This window comes from Cricetulus griseus, chromosome 6, assembly GCF_003668045.3.
Source record: "Cricetulus griseus strain 17A/GY chromosome 6, alternate assembly CriGri-PICRH-1.0, whole genome shotgun sequence".
In the NCBI taxonomy this organism is placed as follows: domain Eukaryota; kingdom Metazoa; phylum Chordata; class Mammalia; order Rodentia; family Cricetidae; genus Cricetulus; species Cricetulus griseus.
Genome location: NC_048599.1, coordinates 53,538,009 through 53,559,306, shown reverse-complemented (window position 1 = coordinate 53,559,306; position 21,298 = coordinate 53,538,009).

Below are 21,298 nucleotides of genomic sequence, written 5' to 3'. Positions count from 1 at the left end.
ACACACACACACACACACACACACACACACACAAATAGATGACTCAGAAAGGAAGCCAGAGCCTCTGGCCCAGGGAGAAATATTCCCAGACTTCCACACTTAGCTAAAAAATGTTTGAATCTTTCATCTGGAGCTGAAAATGGCTGTTTCTGTAGCACCAATGACTTCTTGCCTCCACTTTTCTCTTTCATGGCCAGGCATGCCCATGGTGGTTACTCTGTGTTTCCTGCACTGTCCATGGGGTACTGCAGCAGATGGATAAGTGGATTTTCTCATTTCACAGGTGAAGAGGTGCTGTGCTTGAGTTGCGTTGAACCATCTTTGAGAAAGGACACCTGAGGAGCCACATCTTCTCCTCAGTCTGGTTTAATACGAGCTGATTCTTTAAATGATATTAAATGCTGGGGCCTCAGGCAAGAATGAAGGTGTGCTGCCTGTGACACTGGTGAGAAAATTAGATAACAGAGGGCAGGCTCTGATGCCCAGCCTCCACTGTGGTGGACTCAGTGTAGCCTTTCCCACCCTAGCACGGGTAAGCTGAATGAGCACATCAAGAGGTGCCCTTCTTCTGTACCATGTTATAAAATCGGTAGCTGCTGCTTTCACGGAACTCTGCTCATGTGGAAGAAGCTACTTGGTTTGCGTGATTAGCATGTAGAGAGGCCACCATGGCAAGAGACTGACACCTCCAGACAGCATCTAAGCCAGTGATCTTGTGGTATCTTCTACTTCAGATACTTGCTTTCCTGGGTGACATCTTACTTGCAGCATTCTGAGATTCTGAGTCCTTCTAACCCAAAGATCCCACTTCAGTCTCTTGGTCCACTGCAACTGACATAATAGATGCTCGTTGTTTCTGGAAGCTAAGTTTAGGGTCATTTGTTGCACAGAAATTTATAACTGAACCATTCACCCTCTCTAGAATCCAAAGTCAGCCCTGCAAGGATTTCTGAAATGGAGGTGAACAGCCAAGTGTGAGGAGGAGGAGGACGCTGAGTCAATAACAAATTAGCTAGCAAAAGATAAGGAAGCAAGCAAGGGGAGAAGACTCCCTGGAAACTGTGGATAAGAATCAATCTTCCTGAAGAATCATAACACATACCTCATATCAATCAGTCTGGAGATTTAAAACTGTTTTCTAGGGCAAAACAGTCAGAAGAAAGGCAGCAAGTAGTTAAACGTAAATAAGTGGATACCTGTCCAGCCCTCAAATGCAAGGCTAATTTAAGGCAGCAATATATTTTTGAGAATGGGACCTTCATCACTGTCAGAGTAAGAACAGACTTCAACTCAGTATGACAAGCAAGTGGTGGCCACTACTTCTGAGGCAGGGGGAATGGCAGGTGATCTAAGTTAGAAAGCAGGTCAACAGTGGTTTGCTGCAGAGTGTTGAATCACACACTGCTGCTCACACTGATAACAAACTGGTCCCTGGGCACATATGCTAGGTCAGTTTAATCAGGATTCACATGACAGAACAGAGGCAAGACAACAAAAGAATAGATAATATAAATTTGGACTTCAGGTGGGGGAAGATACCAGGAAATTATCAAGACCCTTAAATAGTGTTTAGGGTTGACTCTGGTGTTTCTAAGGGAGAAAAGTCAAAAGCATCACCATCATCCTCAGCATCACCACCCATCATCACCGTGTTCACTATTACTGTCACCAGCAATCACCACCATCATTACTATTGTCATTGCAAACGTTAAGTATCCACCTGTGTGCCAGACGTTCTAAATTGCTTTTATGGACTAATTTATTTAATCCTCACAATAACCCTGTGATAAAGCTGCTATTATTTCTTCTCATTTAAAAATCACCAGAGCGTGGAAGACAAGTGAATTTCCTCAAGCCACATAGCTGCTAGCAGGCAGTGCAAGGACACAAACCAAGATATTCTATCCCACCCTGTGCTGTTCTCTTCTCAGTGAGCCCATGTGGACCCCACTCCTTCTCTCTGACCTCTTGTCCATCAGAAAATGAGCTTGCACTTTAACCTGACAAAGCAAAAGGCAAAAGAGGAAAACTAGGCTTAGGAGCCCTGGATCCATTACCTTCCTAGGCGATCCTCAGCCAAATGAGGGGGAAAAGATCAGCCATGCTCAATAGGCCAGCCTTTCTCCCTGGCATCAGATCCCTGTATCCCCTTCCTAGGTTTCAGGAGGAAGGAGTCTCTTGGGGGGCACCCTTTCCTCAGATCACACTGGAAAACCCACCACAGAGAACCTCTGGAACCCTGAGTTTGATGGGAGTTAAAGCATGCCTTTATTCTTTAACTCCTTGCAGATGACTGATAAATACCCCTTACTCTTTAACTCCATCCTGTGTAGGATATCTTGACCAAGCAGTGTTTTAATGACACATAGGAGACAGTGGGTAATAAAGCAGAATGTGTGCTTGTGTGTATAAACTAGAATCAAGAATAAGCTGAAAAATTGTTGCTACTGCTTATAAACTAAGTACCCTACAGGATGCTCATTTCTTTATCTTGTTCCTTCTGGATTCTTCTAGAGGTGACAGGACATGAAGAACTATAATTCTCAAGTCTCTTGCACTGGTTATATTTTTGTTCCAGGGAGCATCAGGAAAGTGTTTCTAAGCCTCCTTCATAACCTCCCACTCTGCTCCAGAAATACATTTGAGGACATCTTTGCCTCCATGTTTTTGTGTAAGTCTTGTATTTCTTATGTCACCTCCTCTCTTGGTCCAGACACTGAGTTTTCTAGCCTATGTGGCTTATATAATCTCTGTCCCCAAGGCAAACTTACTGCTGTAACCCCAAGGAATCCATGGACAGTAACATATGAATGAATAAGCTTAAAGACATTCCCATAATATCTTATTTACAAATATTGAAATTTGAAGTTTATATGTTTTCATGTGTCAGAAGTTATTCTTTGGGATTTTTTCCTTTCCCATTTAAAGGCAGAAAAGCCATTCCTTTTTTGTTTGTTTGTTTGTTTAGCTTTTTTCTCTACCTTCAATTTATTCATTTATTTTACATCCTGGTCTCAGTTTCCCTCCCTCCTCGCCCCCGCTGCCTCTGTTCCCACCCCCAACACACTACTTTGTTTCTGTTTAGAAAAGGATTGAGTTCCCATGAGTATCAACAAAACAATGGCATATCAAGTTGCAGTAAGACTAAGCACCTTTCCATGTATTAAGGCTGGACAAGGCAATCTAGTATGAGGAGTACAGTCCCAAAAGCCAGTAGAGACAGAAACATCCCCAGTTCCCACTGGTAGGACTCCCACAAGAGGACCAATTTACACAACTGTAACATATGTGCAGAAGCCCTAGGTCAGTCCCATGCAAGCTCTGTGGTTGGCAGTTCAGTCTCTGTGAGCCCCTGCGAACCCAGGTTTTGATTCTGTGAGTTTTCCTGTGACTCCTACACTCCTTTCTCCCCATTTTCTCTCGGATTTCCTGAGCTCCCCATAATGTTTGGCTCTGGGTCTGCATCTGTCTCCATCAGCTGCTGGGTAAAGTCTCTCCGGGCTAGGCACCAGTCTATTCTTAGTTCACAGGACATGTGTAAGGAAGAAGTGTTTGAATTTGCTCCCCAGGCCATATCTTTCTGACGATTTCTGAAACTAGAAGCTACTGAAAGGCCAGTACTGATTCACCCTCTGAGTCACCAGCACCAAGCACACTGTTTCAGAGAAGTTCAATATTTGTGTCTTGAATGGTAAACCCCACATATGTTGTAATTCTCCATCCTGAAGATCTCAGTATGGATCGCTTAGCTCTTTGAAAGTTAATTTATCTTTGCCACAAAACCCCATGTTTCTAATTACTGTACCCAGACTTCAACCTCATTTCTTCCTATGAGCCGTATCAGCATCTGTATTTTGCCTTCGTGGTTGGTTGCTGGTTCATCTTTGTATTTACGTCTGTAGAGTGCTGGCTGGCTGCTCTGCCTTGAACTTCATATTATTTAGTTTGGGCCTGGTGGTTGTATTCCCAAGCCCACCAGCCCCAAATTCCTCAGGCATAATCTGTTTTCTATCTCTAACTGACATCTGCTTGCAAAGGAAAACTTAGTTTTCTCTGGGGGAGTCTTACTGGGTATATTAACCACACTTCAGGGTAGATCCCATACTCAGTAGTAGGTAGCCAACACAAAACTAACTCACTGGTGTTTTTGAAGACTTCTGTGTCAGATTGCTTTGTTTGGACAGTTTTCGTTCATTGGTTGTTTTTCTTGGATATTATGGTTTCTGATTTCATGTTTTTATGGTGTGTGTGTGTGTGTGTGTGTGTGATGTGTCTGTGTGGTGTTTCCTGTGCTTTTTTCTTTTTTCTTTTAAATCCTGGTTTGTTTGCCTGTTTATTTGCTAAGATAGAGAGAAAGAAAACATGAAGTTGGGTGGGTGGAGTAGAGGGCAGGATCTGAGAAGAGTTGGAGCATGGGAGATAAATCATGATCAGACTATATTGTATAAAAAAAGAATTTAATTTCAATTAAAAATAAAACAAAAACAAGATGCAAATATGTATACCTCAGCCTAGTGGGTGGAGATCACAGTGATGCTCAGTACATGACAGGAAGCCTCTCCCCTCCCTGCCCTGATACCCTTAGGTTGTGTAAGGAAACCAGATACCAACAGCATGGCATGTGAAGGCACAACTTCAGGGAGAGGCCATGGTCACAGGGAGAATAAAATAACAAACTAGCTGGACACTGTGACTCAGTGTGCTCACAGCAATGGCATTGCCAACCGGGGTCACATGGCCCACTCCAAGGACACCAACATCAAACTCAGGCAGACTTCTAGTGTTGATTCCTAGCTTCCACTAGCTTGAGCCTGTGGTCATGGAGGCATCTGTGGAAATGAGAGCAAAATTTCAGGCCAAATCTGCTACTTCTGTGCCCTGGGACTCAATTCTAGAGAGCTCAAGCATCGTTAGCTCAGACACAAACAGCCAAGAAGGGTCAAGAGACTCATGGGAGATACCTGCACACTCCCAGAAATACCCAGGACAGTGACCAGAACCATTTGAGTCCCCAAGTAGTTGCAGTCAGAAATGTATGTGGCTATGAAGTGACTGACATCGACCACAGCCCATACTTGGTCTGCAGAAGCCACTTGATGAATACCTGATGACAAAGTGATTGGATTCCATCTACAGCACTTACTTTATCTGTGAGTTCTATATCCCAGTGACCACTAAAACCATACCTGTTGTGAAAATGGTATACAGGATTTGATGAACTAGTTTTGTGCTTTATTTTTAATGTTTTCTATAATAGGATTTATTAACCAGGGATACCATTTAAGAGGCAAGTAAATCAACAAATCAGGGGAATTCTTTTGTTCTATTTCCCGATTTATGTTTTAAAACATGTGATCACTCTTCTTAATGTCATTCTTATGAGCTACTTTCCTTTGAACCTGCAGCGACCACCATCCTCTCATCCAGAAGCTTATAAATTAGAGAGGCTTTGTGTGCATGACAGCGCGGACAATGTTTGAATATCCACTTAATAGCAACTAGCACAGGCATTTTCTTCATGTGGTTTCTCTTGTAATCCTGACAGCTTTATGAACGCCCCGGTAACTTTCAACTAAATCATCACAGAGTTTCAATCTCCATCGTTAAGCCCTGCAGATAGATCTGTAACCACATTATGCTAATAAATAACTACATCTCAGGTGGCTGGTGGAAAATGATATAAACGAATGCACAAGGTAATAATGCAGATTTCTAAGGCCCAAACCGAACCTCATTTACTCATTTCCTCTCCAGTGATCAATGGCACACTAGCCAATTAAAAATGAAATTGGTAAATGGTGCTGACATGATTTCATTCTTGCCGTTTACTTTAAAAAAAACAGAACCCTGCAATTTCACTAGCCCTGTTGAAAACACTGCAGGCGAGTGAGCAGGACATGTGAGTGGCTGTTTTCTCAGAGAGTGGAAGGACAGAGGCACTTTGCTGTTAGTGTTGAAGGAGTTGATTTTTCGTTTACGATCCCAGCCACTCTAGGAACATAAGGGGAAAAAAAAGAAAAGAACTCTGACCTTCTTGGAACATCTTTAAAAACTACCATGCACAATATTTATTAGGATGTCTCAGGTTTGCTTAGGAAGACTTGCTTTAAAAGATCTTTTTTTTTATTCCATAATACTTCAGTGTTTCAGAGATTCCATGGTTTCAAGTGTCTGACTTGACTAGTTCAACGTGTTCTGTCTTTCAGAAGAAAACAAGAGTAGTGAGGGCTGTTTGGAGTGACTGAATGTCTCATGCAGATTACTTTCTCTTGGTCAATCTAATTCTCAGCCTTGGAGTCTGTTGGGAAAGTTGTTGATAAGATTTCAGAGTACACTATGCTTTGAAAACGAATTTACAAACTCTCTCCAGTAAATCATACAACCCCTTTTGTTCCAAGTATCCTCGGGGAGTGCTACAACTTCATCTACTCATGTGGGATCCAGGAGACTGCTCCACTGTCTACTGACAAGTCCATCAACAAAGACGTGCCAGGTCTCAGAGGGCACATCCTGTGACAGCAGACAGTACAACACCATTGTTGCTGTGTCCCAGTCCCAATCCATGGAGTCTGAGAGCTTTCTTTTTCCTGTGGAGGGACCTTGTGGGTAAGGCTAAAGATCTCAGACACTGACCAAGATTTACACTGAACCTCTAAGAGGAGATTTCAAACACAGAATCATGCAGAGAAGATAACCACACACTAGAGAGACGGTAGTTAGAGCTATACAGTACTAAACAACAGAGCTCCTGAAGCCAGCAGGAGCAGGGAAAGGCAAGGGAAGATTGTCCCCCTGAGATTTCAGCAGGAATGCAGCCTTGGAAACACCTGAATTTGAACTTTGCTTTCCAATATTAGAGAAACTGAATTTCTGTTATATAAAAACTTTAGTTTGTGGCAAGCTGCTACATTGGCCCTGAGAGAACTAGTGGAGCCAGACCTCAAGTTCACTTTCTGCTTGGAGACATGACTAGGATTGATTCTCATAGCTTTATTCGAATCCTTTTTTTCTGACAAGCAGCTTCCCAGCTCCAACTACCCTCCCCCTACCATGCCCTGCCAAAAGGAAAGAAAAGAAAATCTATTCTTGTATTCACTTTAACCATATCAGTACATAATGTTACCACAAGAACATAGTTAAGAATTATTGTCAATTTACTGTTGATAATTAAAATGGCTAATTGTTCCCTTTCCACTTGGGTGGCCTTTCATGTCCTCTTATTGAGAACGAAAATGATACTATTTTGTCATAATACTTCCAGTTATTCTTTGATGGATCAACAGCTCTGAAAGAGCAAGAAGGTCCACAATGATGAAGTAAAAGAATACAGAAGACTAATTTTGTCCAGGTCCTGGCCTTGAGCATTTGAGTTCCTGTAAATGTTTTTATGGAACTGGATGATTTCCATCTGGTTCCTTACATGCCCTGTCACCCACACATTTCAACATCCCTAAAGAGACACCATAAAGACAGTAATGTGATTTCCACCTCTTAGACCGTGCATGACCAACATACTATCCCAAGGACATATTCTTACCAAAAATCAAAGCCCAACACACATACTTCCCAGCTGGGATGGAGCAATCACTTAATCAAAGGCCTTGTAGCAACTGGTTAACACGCCAGGATGTCTTCTAGTCCCAAGAAGAGGCTCAGAACATTGCACAACTGAAAACAACTAAACCACAACTTCCAAAGCACTTAATTAGATTTCCAACTGTTATTCTAAAATTCATTAACAAGACAAAACAAAGCACTAGCTATAAACAAGGCTGTGCTCTGCCCATCCTGTGTTTAAACACAATCGTATAACATCTCCCAAGATGCTCCACGGTTCTGTGCTCCTCTAGGTATGGTCCCTATACTCCCTTCTTCATCTGGAGTATGGACTATGGTTTGCAATATTGTCCCTAGATGGCTTGCTCTTACACAAGATACACATGACGGACAATAATGCAAATGAACATTGGACTGAGGGGATTCCTAGGCACAGAAATCAGTGTACAGAAGCATAAACAGCTTCCTTATACCACACAGATCTCAGATATTCTTCATGCAACTCACCACTGAGTAGTCCATTCCTGCACTATCTACCTTCCCCAGGATTTTACGACCCCCCTCATTCCTCCCAAGTTGCAGTGTTGAGATCTTCCTGATCTAGAAGGTGAAACTCAGCTTCCAAAACCTGATTTGGCTCAGCGTGGAACTCAGTCACATCAGAAGTTATCAGGTGTGCCTGTGATGTGGAGCTGTCTGCCCTGAGCTTCAAGGGCTTTCTCATTCTCTTCCCTCCTCAGAAACCCCAGGCTTCACCCAAAGGAAACACTGTTTACTTTGCAAATATGCCAGAACCTTTCCATATCCTACGGCTTAGGCTGACTCCACCTAGAGAGCCCACCTCACCTATCTGTCTGGTTACAAGTCCGCCCACAGGGCTTCCTCTACCATGACACTTCTCTTGAGTACAATAGCCGAGAAGGATGTCCTGAGCCTTTCTGAGCGATAAATTTGATTTGTATACCTCCATTGCCTTTAATCCCAACCATTGCCTAATTCATTGCCAGAGGTCTGTGCTGCCATGGGTCTTTGTATAAGTCACAGGCTTGTCTCTTGTCTTTACCCTGCCCATTCCTGTTGCCCCCAGGCAAAATACATTCTGAGTAGGTATTTGTTGCTGGAAGACTGTGGACACATAAGTCATATGTCTGTTCTTGCAGAAACTGTTGGCTTTGATGATTAGAGAAGACTCAAACTGAACAAGGAGATAATAAATTTTCCCTGGGACAACATCATGTCCCTAGTGACTTCTCATTATGCCCTCTTTTCCTTTAGGAACAAAGCAATGTGGGAAGATATAAGACTCCCCCTGGGAGGGTCTAGATCCTGCTCCAAATGATGTCATAGGCTTTGATGGTTCCCCATGGGAAACCTCACCCTCCATGAGGAGTGGATGGGGGTGGGATAGGGGATGGCGGGGGGGGGGGAATGGGATGATGGGAAGGAGAGGGAACTGAGATTGATATGTAAAATAGGATTGTTTTTAATTTAAATAAAAATTACTTTTAAAAAAAGACTTCCCTCTGTGGTAGCTCCATGCCTGTGGACTTCCTATGCCATGACAGGATGTGACCATCCCACTCTATCCCCACCACTATCCTCCCATCCTAAACTTGTGGCAAAGTACAGAACAAGGGAAGGTCTGGAAGGGAAAACAAAGCCAACAGTGAGGAAAGGAGAGTCAAATAAGCCTACATGATGGAAGAGATGACTACAGAAGCCCACAAGTGTCCGCCACTTGGCTGCCTTTGGCCTCTTTCCACATCTTCAGGACAGGTTTATCATTTGAGACTGGGCTGTGCCCCCCGCCTTATCTCTGACCTCCTTGCCACTGAAGATTTTCCCAATATTGACTAAGAATTCTCTTTTACCCATAGCAAGGACCACAATGTTCATGTAGAGGAATGAGATCAGCAGTCCTGGCTAAGCAGTCAGACCACAGATAGAGATCACTTTAGGCCATTTTCAACCATGAGGACAGCCACAGGGAGGAGACTCATATCCTGTGTGGGCAGCAAAGTGGAAAGTGCAAAGTGGCAACACAGTTGTTAGTGGGGATGGTTCCAAACACAAGGCATATATTTGGAGCCAGGTGTGCTCTTGAACTGGTACAGAAGAGGGAAAGTTGGTCCAGGAGGGAGTCATATGTATGAAAGAAGAAGAGTTGGTGCAGAATTGACTGCTAAAGCAACAAGATGACCTCCTCATCAACATCCCAACCATGGCTGACAGTCTGCAGGATAAAGGGGAAGAGGTGGAGAAGATTTCAGAGAAAAAAAGAAGTGCTTGGTATGCACACAGTCAGACTGGAGAGAGCCTACTTTGGAAGAGGAGGAAAGAGCAGAGGAGGTGGGCGTGGCTGAGTACAGCCATAGAGCAGGGAAATCCAGATGTGCTTGGAGGAAACAAGAGTTCCTTCTAAAAAGATGAGGAAACAGGCCTTGACAGCCACAGTGGACAGTGTGGCCAGAAAACAGAGTAGCTGAAGAGATTGAAGTCGGACCACAGTACGGAACGCTAGCTTAAATTGGTTCCTGGGCAGATTGGAGAATTGGCTAGCTCAACCAGTTTGCAGAATTGCCAAGGACATTTAATAAAATGCAAGTTCCCAGCCTTCAACCAGAGGCTATGATTAAGTAGATCTTGCATAGGGTCCAGGATCTATAAACAAAAGATGCTGAATAAAAAGTCAGGCTAGAAAGCTAACACAGTGAATTCAGCTGTAGTGCATATCTGAATAAAACTCCCACTGACAATGTCAAATACTGTTGTAAACATTTTAATAATACTCTTGTCCTCCCCCGCCCCAGACTAGTGACAAGGCAAAGGCCCTTACTAAGGTAGAATAGCAGCATCAGGTATAATGTCTACACTTGCTATCTCCCCAAAAGATCTCTCTCCAAAGCCTGTACTTGGAGCCAATCTGCTTCCTTGAGGCAGGAGTACTGTGTGCTATGGTCCAAGAGTCATTGCCTTCACTTGCCTCTGTGGTCACACTGCCTTGTGCAACAGTCCATGCCATCCTCTCAATTCACAGTGCCTATCAGTTTATCTTGAGTGCACCCATGGAATGCAGTGGCATCTCCGAACTTAGGAACAAAAGACAATGCCAGGCCTTATAAAGTGGAAAAGTTAACTTCTCAATGCCACGAGAGTGACATGGGAATGGCATTGTAAAGGCTGAATGACCAGACAGACTAGTCATATGCACTCCTTCCGAGAACCAAAGCCATGTAAATATAAACTATCATTTCCTGTAATCCAGCCACCCTCCTAATAACTAAGCCACTGCCAGCTCTGGGCGCTGTGTACATCATTTGCCCCTGTTTAGAGCAGGGCACTTTGCCCCTGTTCAGAGCAGGACACTGGAGTCTAAGTGCAGGGGTTTCTCATGAGTGCTTCTGCTGCCAGACAGCAGAGCACAAGGCAAGTGGAACATAGCAGATGCCAAAGTGCTCCCTGGACAGCCAAGGAGAGCTGCGATCGGTGTCATTCTGAACACAAACTAGAGGATAGATGTGTTTCGAGAAGGATTTCAACCTTGTCCCCTGAGACACAGAGAGAAAAATTGGCCACCTTGATTCCAGTGGCATTCATGGTGCCAGCCACAGCATGAGTTAGGAAAAAAAAAAAAAAAAAAAAGTTTGCTCATCCATTGACCATCAGCAAAACGGCAAAGGAGACAAATGATAAGTACCTATGCCCGGTGTGGATGAGATTTTGAATGGTTATTAGGCCAGTCTAAGACTGTTGTTTGTTACAGACAAGCTAGATGTCTCATGGAGTCCTTCACAATCACACACCGGTTCAGAATATATTAAGGGATACAATGATACCCTTTCTCTACAACTTGATTTGTAGATTTTGTTTTTCTGCTTATAGGAACATTGATGTTAGCACTAGGTCTTTTCTGCATATAAAGTGCCTCTTTAAAATTCTCATTTGGAGTGAATAGTCCATTAGTGCTTTGTAGTATTTGGCTTTGTTCCTTGGTGTCTGGGTTGTTTGCCTCCCTGCTTTGAGGAAGAGGCAGGGGAAGGAGAAGATGAAAGCCTCGTGTAGCAATGGGGAAACAGTGTATATGCCACTGAGCCACAAGAGAGGGTGTCACAGAGTGCCGTAGGGTACACATTTTTCTTATGTTTCAGGCAAGTCTTGAGGGAGACTCTCTCTCACTGTTCCCATGGTCCCTTACCACCATTAACTAATTTGTGCATCATTTTCTGTGTGTAAACTTTACCTGGTTCTGGAAAGCTTTGGGGAAGGCTTCAGCATTACTCCAGTTACTCTGAGTAATGGATAAAAACACTCAAACACTCATTAGCAGTTGCACATCATGGACCAAAATGATTCAAGTATCTTGGGATCTGGAGAGGCTATAGACTCAAACTAGTGCTGATAACCCATTTCAGACATGTCCAGGGTTCCTACAAATCAACCAGGCAATGGAACTAGCCTTTCCAAGAGCTCAGGTGCAATACCATCTGGAGGGTGTCTTAGTTACTGTTCTATTTCTGTAAAGAGAAACCATGAGCAGGGTACCCCTTACAAAAGAAAGCATTTAATTGGGGGTTTGCTTATAACTTTAAAGGGTTAGTCCATTGCAATCATAGCAGAAAGCCAACAGGTGTGGTGCTAGAGCAGTATCTGGGAGCTTTATATCTTGATTTTCAGGGAGAGAGAGAGAGAGAGAGAGAGAGAGAGAGAGAGAGAGAGAATGAGAGAGAGAGAGAGAGAGAGAGAGAGAGAGACTGAGCTTTTGAAATCTCAAAGCCTAGCCCCACTGACACACCTCCTCTAACAAGGTCATACCTCCTAATCCTTCCCAAACAGTTCCACTCTTGAGAGTGACTAAGCATTCAAACATAGGGGCCTATGAGGGTCATTCTCATTCAAGCCACCACAGAGGGCAATCTACTCTCTTAATCTGTCAGTTCTTTACATCAGGGCTTTTGGGGAATTTGGGTGGTATTCCACCAAGAATATCTCAACATACCAGAAAGACAGTGAACCTCAATGGGGCCACACCTTCCCTGAAAGGGAGGAGCCATGATGAAGGGGACAAGAGTTCTCAGCTCCATAAGCTCCATAACATAACCCTTGCTTTACCCCTGAGCCCTAGGAGTCCATATGATACCCAAGGACATGGCTAAGCTCTGGTAGGTCATTGCACACCACACGCCACAGTTTTGTGGACAGATACTAGGCTGCCACAATTGTATCAGAGCATATTTGGTGGGTCATGGTGGCAGAACATTATCCCTAAGCCTCAACCCAAGTATTTTCAGTTAGCATCAAAGTTACTCTGCTTGTGTCATACAGATTTTATACTTGGAATCAGGACAGAGATGAAGTAGTCATAAGCCAGGAGGCAGCAATTACAGAAGTAATTTCCCTACTCTGTGTGGACACCTGAACCAGCAGTAGCATCCTCCAGCTAATAGAAACACAAAGGTTCTAGAAACCATATCAGGACAATATGAGCAGGCCAAGCATCTTGAGGGTGCATGATTGACTACATTACTCTGGAAGTCACTAAGACCTTTTAAACATGTGACTGATTTGGGTCCTACTGCAAAATCTGTCCCAGTATGGAGTGGGGTTCACCAGAAAGTTCACCCAGGTACCAGTGAACAATTTTCATAAAAAGAAGGACTTGTCTGTGTTACTTGTGGTCAGATTTCCAGGAACAGCAGAATGTCTGGTGCCTGGTGAAAGAATAAATGAGGATAAATCCCGACCTCAGAAGAAACCTAGAAATCTACTTCTGTAAACCCTGCATGGAGTGCTTTGTGATGATTTGGAAAGGAAAACTTCAAGGACTGGCTGATAGAAATCAAAAGATTCCTAAGTCTCTAGGAGCTGAAATAAATACCATGAGATAGCCCAGCCAGGCTACCAGAGGATGCTTGCAATGGAGGAGGTAGGAGGAAAACCACGTGGTGTCCCTGCAGAAGCACTCATGAGTCCACAGCCCCAGAACCTAGACATCAGAGACAGCTGTCAGTTGCCAATGTCCTCTCATCCTTCCAATAACAGCACTCCCATTCTATAGGATTCTTCATAGTAGACCATCTATGGAGCCATCTGATACTATTTTAGGGTCAAAACTGGAGAGTAAGTGATGATTCTCCACCAAAATGCTTTCATTTAGGAGTAATCTTAGAATGGTATTACTTGTATGGTAGTTGAATTCAACAAATCCTTATAGAATCTAAGGAGCTTGAACACGAGTCTGGCCCAGGCCTGAATTCTAGGTCCAGAACCAAGGCATTGTTTGGTTTGGAAAGCTCTTTACAGTTTGCAAAGTGCTTTCATTTTGTTTTAGCATCTGGACACACTGGAAACCACTAACACTGCTTAATGGACTCTGAGGCATGGGTAGGAAAGGGTTGGCCCCTTCTGGGTTCCTAAAATCCAATCATTCATTGGGCCTTCTTAAACTTGCCAACCACTGGGATGTAGTCATTAGTTATACGTTATAATGGTGGCTTTGTATAACCTTAGTTTACCTCATTTCCATGAGTGTGTAAGAGTTTTGTGAAATAAATTGAGAATATGAGAAAGTCTGAGCAATTCCAAAACTAAATATGAAGATGGGATTAATTAGAAAGATCAAAGTGGGTCTAGTTGGATGCCTAGGCTCTGTGAGCTAAGCAGGTCATTTACCTTTTCTAGACTCTGGACTCCTCACTTGTTGAATAAGAATTGATGCTTGCCTGCTAAGATGATCTGGGATTCTTGGGAGTATGTGTGAGTATGGGGTGCTCCACTAGCAGTGGCTCTCACACAGGATAAGACGGTGTGTGTAGCCAAGGTTACTGGCTGCAGGAAGGATGTATCAGGCTCCAGTCTAGGCTGGTAGGGTGTGTCCCATCTCTGCTTACACTTATATAAATAACTCTCTGGAATGCAGGTATCAAGTCAAGATACAAGAGATTTATCTCAGTCTCAGAAAACTAAGAAGAACTTTAAAGGTGAAAGAGCTTATTGTAGGTAAATAACAACCAAAACAACAATAATAATAATTTATGTGTATTGCCAGGCAGTGATGGTGCACACACCTTTAATCCCAGCACTCGAGAGGCCGAGGCAGGCGAATCTCTGTGAGTTGGAGGCCAGCCTGGTCTACAAAGCTACACAGAGAAAGCCTGTCTCAAAAAATCAAAAACAAAAGTAATAATTTATGTGTATGGGTATTTTGCATGCTTGCCGGTAAAACACACATGTACACTGCCCTAGGAGGCACTGCCCAGATTTGCCCAGAGGTTTGATCCTCAATCCCATCAAGTTGACAATTGAGACTGAGCCATAACAGAGCCTTCTTGACAAACAGAATCCACCATCTCGCCTGGAATACATTCACAGCCTTCAGGGAAACTCCTGTACTCTTATCTTGTTTGGACCCCATACCCTGTCAGCTACAGGATTGCTCCTGGCCCTACATTCTGTCCTAACAAGATAAGTTCTCGCACAAATGCCTCTAAACATCTTGGCAAAGTACTGGGTACACTATGTGTCCTAGCAGCTGGGAGAGTGGCTTTTAGGTATCATGGCTGACCTTGTTGGGTATGGAGTCAGCTTGGAATAGTCTCCTGGCTACTTCTTAATGTATCTCACTGAACAAAATCCTTTATCTGAGTTCAAAGTAGAGTCAAGGTTTTCTCCCAACCCACTTCCAGGTCACACTGTGAGAGCCAAAGTTCCATTTTAAATTTTAATTACTATGCCTTAGAGATCTACGAAACAAAAATTGTCTCTGATCTTGCCCCAGGGACAGATAGTTCCTGAAATGCTAGAAGCTATTGTTTATGGGAAATAACAAGCCACATGCTTTCATTCCCCTAAAGTTTGTTTGACCCAACTGCACCAAATGTGCTTGATCACATGTGGGCAGGAGGTTCACAGGCAGGAAATATGAAGTTATATGCTTGCCCCTGATTGGATGTGGGCTGGAGGTACCTCAGGATGTATGTTTGCCCCTCATTGGACCTAATGAGAAATGCAATGAATTATGGGTTTTCCTTCTTAAGCTGCTGCAAACTGTGACTCAGGGCCATTTCCCAGGAACCAGAACCCATCTACCTGGCCAGTATTTAATTAAAGCTTGCTTCAAATTTGACCATAGCTGCCATTGACTGCCTCAAATGGCTTCCAGGAACAAAATCAACCCTCTTTCCCCATATACAAAAGGTCTGAATATGCTTTGAAGAAAGGTTTCTTTATTTCCTTTCTGGTCCTCATTCTATCGTCACACACCAGGGACACACTCCTTCTAGAGTACTGGTTCTCAACCTATGGCTTATAATCCGTTTTGGGATCAATCCCCTTTCACAGGGGTCACCTAAGATAATCAGAAAACACAGATGTTTATACTATGGTTCACTACAATAGCAAAATTACAGTTATGAAGTATCAGTGAAATAATTTTATGGTTGGGGGTCCCCACAACATAAAGGGTTGCAGCATTAGGAAGGTTGAGAACCACTGCTCTAGAGACTCTTGCAGGTCTAGAACCTGATCAGCTCTTCTCTGCCTCATTTCTTGAAGTCTTCTCTAAAGTCATATACTATGAACTGTTTCTTGTAGCAGTTCATAATCTATATGACTGGCCAATGAAAACAGAACTACAGAATTCCAAGTAGAAAGGCCTCCTTCCTCTCTCTTTATTAATTCATTTTTATTCATTTTAATACCACTGGGTGTTCACTTTGCTTGCTCCCATAATGCATCATTCCACCCTATGGCATCTTCACACCTAATGGGAAGTCAGTGCATCCGACTCAGGCAGGCACAAAGAAACCACTTTAGTATGGAGAGTAGACACTGTAAGAAACGAACTCCAGACAACATAAAAGTAGATGAACTGCAGCTATTCATTACCAAAACAACAGAGACTTTGAGTCTATTTCATTTTCTTTTCTACTTTTATCTCTACCTTCTCCCATCCTGCCAGCTTCAGTCTCTCCATAGCCTCCCCCTACCAGCATCTGCCAGCAGACTGTAGCAAGGGGGTGGCGCAACCCTCTATCTACTTCCTTTGAATAGCTTCCAGCATTTCAGGAGGGCGAGGCCAAACACCAAGTCACCTTGACACTGAGAGGAGGGATACTCCCCTTGTGCTCTGCAGACCCCTTCCTGGCTCCCTCTTCAGTGACATTCCTCTCCACCTTCTGAACTGTTCCATATTGTCTCTAGCAGACTTTGACTTTTCACCTAAGCCAGCCTTGACCTACTATAACCATATCTGCATTGCTTAGCTTTCAGCTTCCAATATCTCACCTCTGTCACATTTTAAGAGAGTGCCCAATTCAAAACGTTACCCCTTTGGGCAGGCAGTCTTGGCAAAGGGGAAACGATCTGTATTTGAAGTCGTACATGTGCCGTAGTAGACATTTAACCAATATAACCATATACATCAAACCCATGCAAGACGTGGAAGTCTGAATGAAGGTGACAGTAAAAAGTTGAGTTATTTTCCCACAGTCATACCTGAGTAAGGGGCTGAGTGAGAATAGAAACTAGTACTCATAAATCTCAGGGCTCTCTGCACTGTCCTGCAGACACAGGGAACCATTCCCTCTTCACATTGTCACCACACTAGACTCACTAACCTTAGTCTCTGCTGCAGCCAGACAAGTCCCAGCAGGTAGAATTTCTAAACTTCTGAAGAGGAGGTTCCATCCATCACAGTCATGAGCCAGCCCACCTTGAGCCTGTGGGGTAATAGGAAGAATGGTTTTTATACTGAAGGAAGTGAGAGACTTAGGAATAGAGAGGATTTAGACTTTATTTATCTGAGGGGGTCAATTTTACTATAAAATGTCTTTTAATCCAGTTAAGTATTCATTTTGCTGTTAGTCTGTCAAATTTCTGAATTGGTATTGTTCATGCTTCTTTCCTAAGACAAAACATCTGCCCTTGTTTGGGAATTTGGGATATTTTTTTCCTTGTTTCACTTTCTCTCTTTCTTTTATCACCCTCCAGACAGCTACACCAACACCACAGCATCATTAACCCAGCTGCATCTTTGAACTGCCAGATCTTTACTGTGGACCACAGATGCTGCCTGCCATTGTCCCAGCCTGCAGAGAGGTCAGCGGAAGCTGTAACTCATGGGCTGAAACATTTGAAGAGATACCAGGGAGCCATCATCCAGGCTTTCAAAACAGCAAGGAGTCTACATTCTGAGAACTTTACTGCAGCAAGAAATCAGGACAAAGTCTGCCTTTTGTTGTCCTTGATGCTCAAGGAATCTTCCTGTCAACATCCTGAGAGAGACAGGAAGCCTGAAGTAGCTTGACAGATGGAAAATTATCTTCTCTTAATACCAATCACGGGAGCATCAACTGGACATCTGGACTAGTTGCTCTACCCAAATCATCCAGAGATGTTTTCTGTGATGTTTCCCAGTGAGGAAACCAAGGTTCAAAACAGCTTGCTCCTTGAGACCAAAACTGTTCAAATGGACCTTGTCCAGTGTTACACAAGCATCTCAATTCCTTGGGTCCTGCTCAGAGAATAGGTCAACATCCACCCACATGGAGGCTGAAGGCTTCCATCTGAAAGCTTCACTCCAAGTGAACCAGGACCTGTTGGCCACCCAGGACAGAAAGGCTAAAGACAGAATTTTAGCACACTCAGACTCGCTGCAGCAAGATGGTCTCCTGGGTCTCTGCTAAGAAGCTACTTGAGACAGGGCTGCTTCAGCAACTAAACCCTCTGTAGAGAATCTAAGATGAACTTGACTAGATAGCCTATGTAATGGTGCTATGTTTCCAACAGAGTCCATTTTCCCAAAAATACAAACAAGATTTGGAAGTGGAAATCATATTTTTTTGTGTTACAGCTAAATACAACATGGGCAGGTATCGGAAGATTTCCACCCAATTCTTGGATTCTGCCAACACTGATTGTGCTATACCCAGAAATCCATGATAAAACATCAAGGATACAACCATGACAAATGCAAATGTTTAGGGGAAATTTGAAGAAAAACACCATCTCCAGTATTGATACTTCTTAGGGAGGGCTTCGTGTTTTGTTGTGTGGGCTTTTCTGCTTTGTAGAGAGTTTAGAGTGCTGCTCTGCCTGTGTCGCTGTGTTTGCCACACTCCGTGACTTCTGATGAGAGCTTACTTGCCTAACGGCCTCATAGCACTGAGGAACACTCTTCCTCCTCACTGTGCTGAGAATTTGCGCTGTCTTCATGGGAGCAATGCACTGAAACGTTATGCTGGCTGGGGCTGTTAATGAGGCCCAGCCATATATGTACCCAAAGAATTAAACGGATGCATTTTCTGCCTTCAGAAAACTCATGATCTGGTAGTCCCTTGTTCCATATACAGGGAAGTCACAGGTCAACCTAGGGAGGACCCTTGATCGGTATCCATGTTAGCTGCAAACTCAAAGCCATTCAGAGTAGCAAAAGCTGACACACAGGGCCAGTTTTACATTGCTGCTTTTATATCTGAAGCACCGTCTCAACACTGTTTTTTATTGTCCATCTGGTAAAGCTGGGGGTGGAGAGGATGGAGAATAGAATAAAGATGTCTGGTTTGCATGTTCTTTGATATAACCTGAAATATATGGTTGTAAAAGTAACACATGATAACTTACTATAACTTTCAGATGGGGGGAGACTTTTAAGCATCATACCAAACCAGAAATAGTGAAGGAGAAGACTGTCTTATTTGATGATGGTACACACATGCGCACACGCACACATACACCAAATTAGGCAACATGTATCATGTATACTGTTGACTGTCAGTTATTCATTAGGTCTTTTAAGTTGGTTTAACCTTGCTTTGATTTTGCACTTGGATTCTCATTAAGCTCTGTCTTTTATCAACATGATAATAATTTATTTGCATACTTAATTAAATGATAAATAAAACCTAAGAAATTCTCATCAGTCAGTGGAGACAGCAAGCACATGATAATGAAAATGCAGCATGGGATCTTTGACTACATTCTGGAAAGAGATTACACACCTCAGGAAGAAAATGGCTGAAGGGTACACATTGGTAAGTCAAATGAAATAAGTGAAAATAAAACAGTAAAATATAAAAAGATGTTCAACCACAATCATTGTCAAAAGAAGGAACATCATATGTAATATAATGTTGAACAGCAATACACACACCCTTAGATTGGCAAAGGCAAAACCAATCAAATTTATTCATTTTTTTTAAATCATCTGCTCTCCAATACATATGCCTTGATCATGCCTTTCTGTAATTTGGTTTAGTTTAAGTTGTTGTCACCTGTCACTTGGATTCCTTCAATGACCTCCTAACTTATCAACATCTTCCTTCTTGCTTCTGCTACTCAGTTCTCTCTACTCAGCCAAAATTGTCTTTCAAAGTATAAAGATGATCTTCAGGCCCTACTTATATCTCTTCTTCCTATTAAAAATAAAGTAGGGGGGAGGGCTGGAGAGATGGCTTAGTGATTAAGAGCACTGGTTGCTCATCCATAGGTCCTGAGCTCAACTCCCAGCAACCACATGGTGGCTCACAACCATCTATAGTAGGATCTGATACCCTCAAATACATAAAATAAATAGCTAAATTTTCAAAACTTAAAATAAAAAAAAATAAGGTGGGATCCTTGTTATGACCTCTAAGCCCACTGGTGCTCGCTTCTTTTTCCTTACAACCTTGTCAGTCTACCCCCCACCCCTTCCCCATTTCCAAGCAGGCTTTCTTCACGTCCGGTCCAGCTGTGTTTTTATGAGCCAGCTGCAGAGCACTCACTAGTCCCTCATTAGTCAGTTAACCCCTGCTTGACCCTTGGGCCTTACCTATAATTCCTCTTCCTTCAGGAAGCCCCCCTTGAACTTCCAACTGAGTCAATTCATCTCTACCAACTCAAGAATACTATGAATCTTTCTTCAACTGAACAGCAGACTTCACGGAGACCCAGCACATGGTTCTTGAAACATACTTAGGTCTCAGTCAATGTTACTGAATAAATTATGAATCTTTCCAGAGATCAGTTTGATAACACATGCTAACTTTTGACATAAGTATATTCTTTGCCTGAGAATTCTACTCAAAGAAATTTATGTTGCTTTTATCTTTTACATGCATCCTGCACACATCACAAACATATACACATATGGGAGCCAGGTCTCAGGTTTCCCTTCTTTTAATATGTGCATATTATTCATGCAATCAAAAAAGAACAAAGAAGATATTTTTGTGTTGGGGATAACATGTAAGCTAATTGTGTCTAATGTGTGTTGTATTGCATCAAAGGAAGAGCCTCAAGATGTCACTATTGTTAAAGAGGCTACCCCAAATTCCTGTGGCAAAGGGATGATGTCAAATGGAAGAGCAGGGGCCAGTGAGATGGCTCACCAGGTAAAGGCACTTGCCACCAAGTCTGATGACACTGGACCCACAAAGTGGAAGAAGAGAATGGATTCTCACAAGGAAGTTGTCCTCTAACCTCTACATGCAAGCCATGGCATGTTTGTGCCCCGTCCCCTGCCACACAAACACCAAATAAGTAAAATGTAAAGTTCTTTATTTAAAAAACAAAAACAAAAAAAGGTAAAAGCAGGTAGACTTGCAGCTGGGATGGGCAGATGAGGAGGACCCAGCAATGCCTTCAGAAATTGGATGCATGGAGGCCAGATGAGGACTTAACAGATGAGGGGCTGTGGGAAGGGGTCTTGTCAGCAACAGGACCAGCACAGAGAGGAGCAGAAAGCTCATATGGGAACATGTAG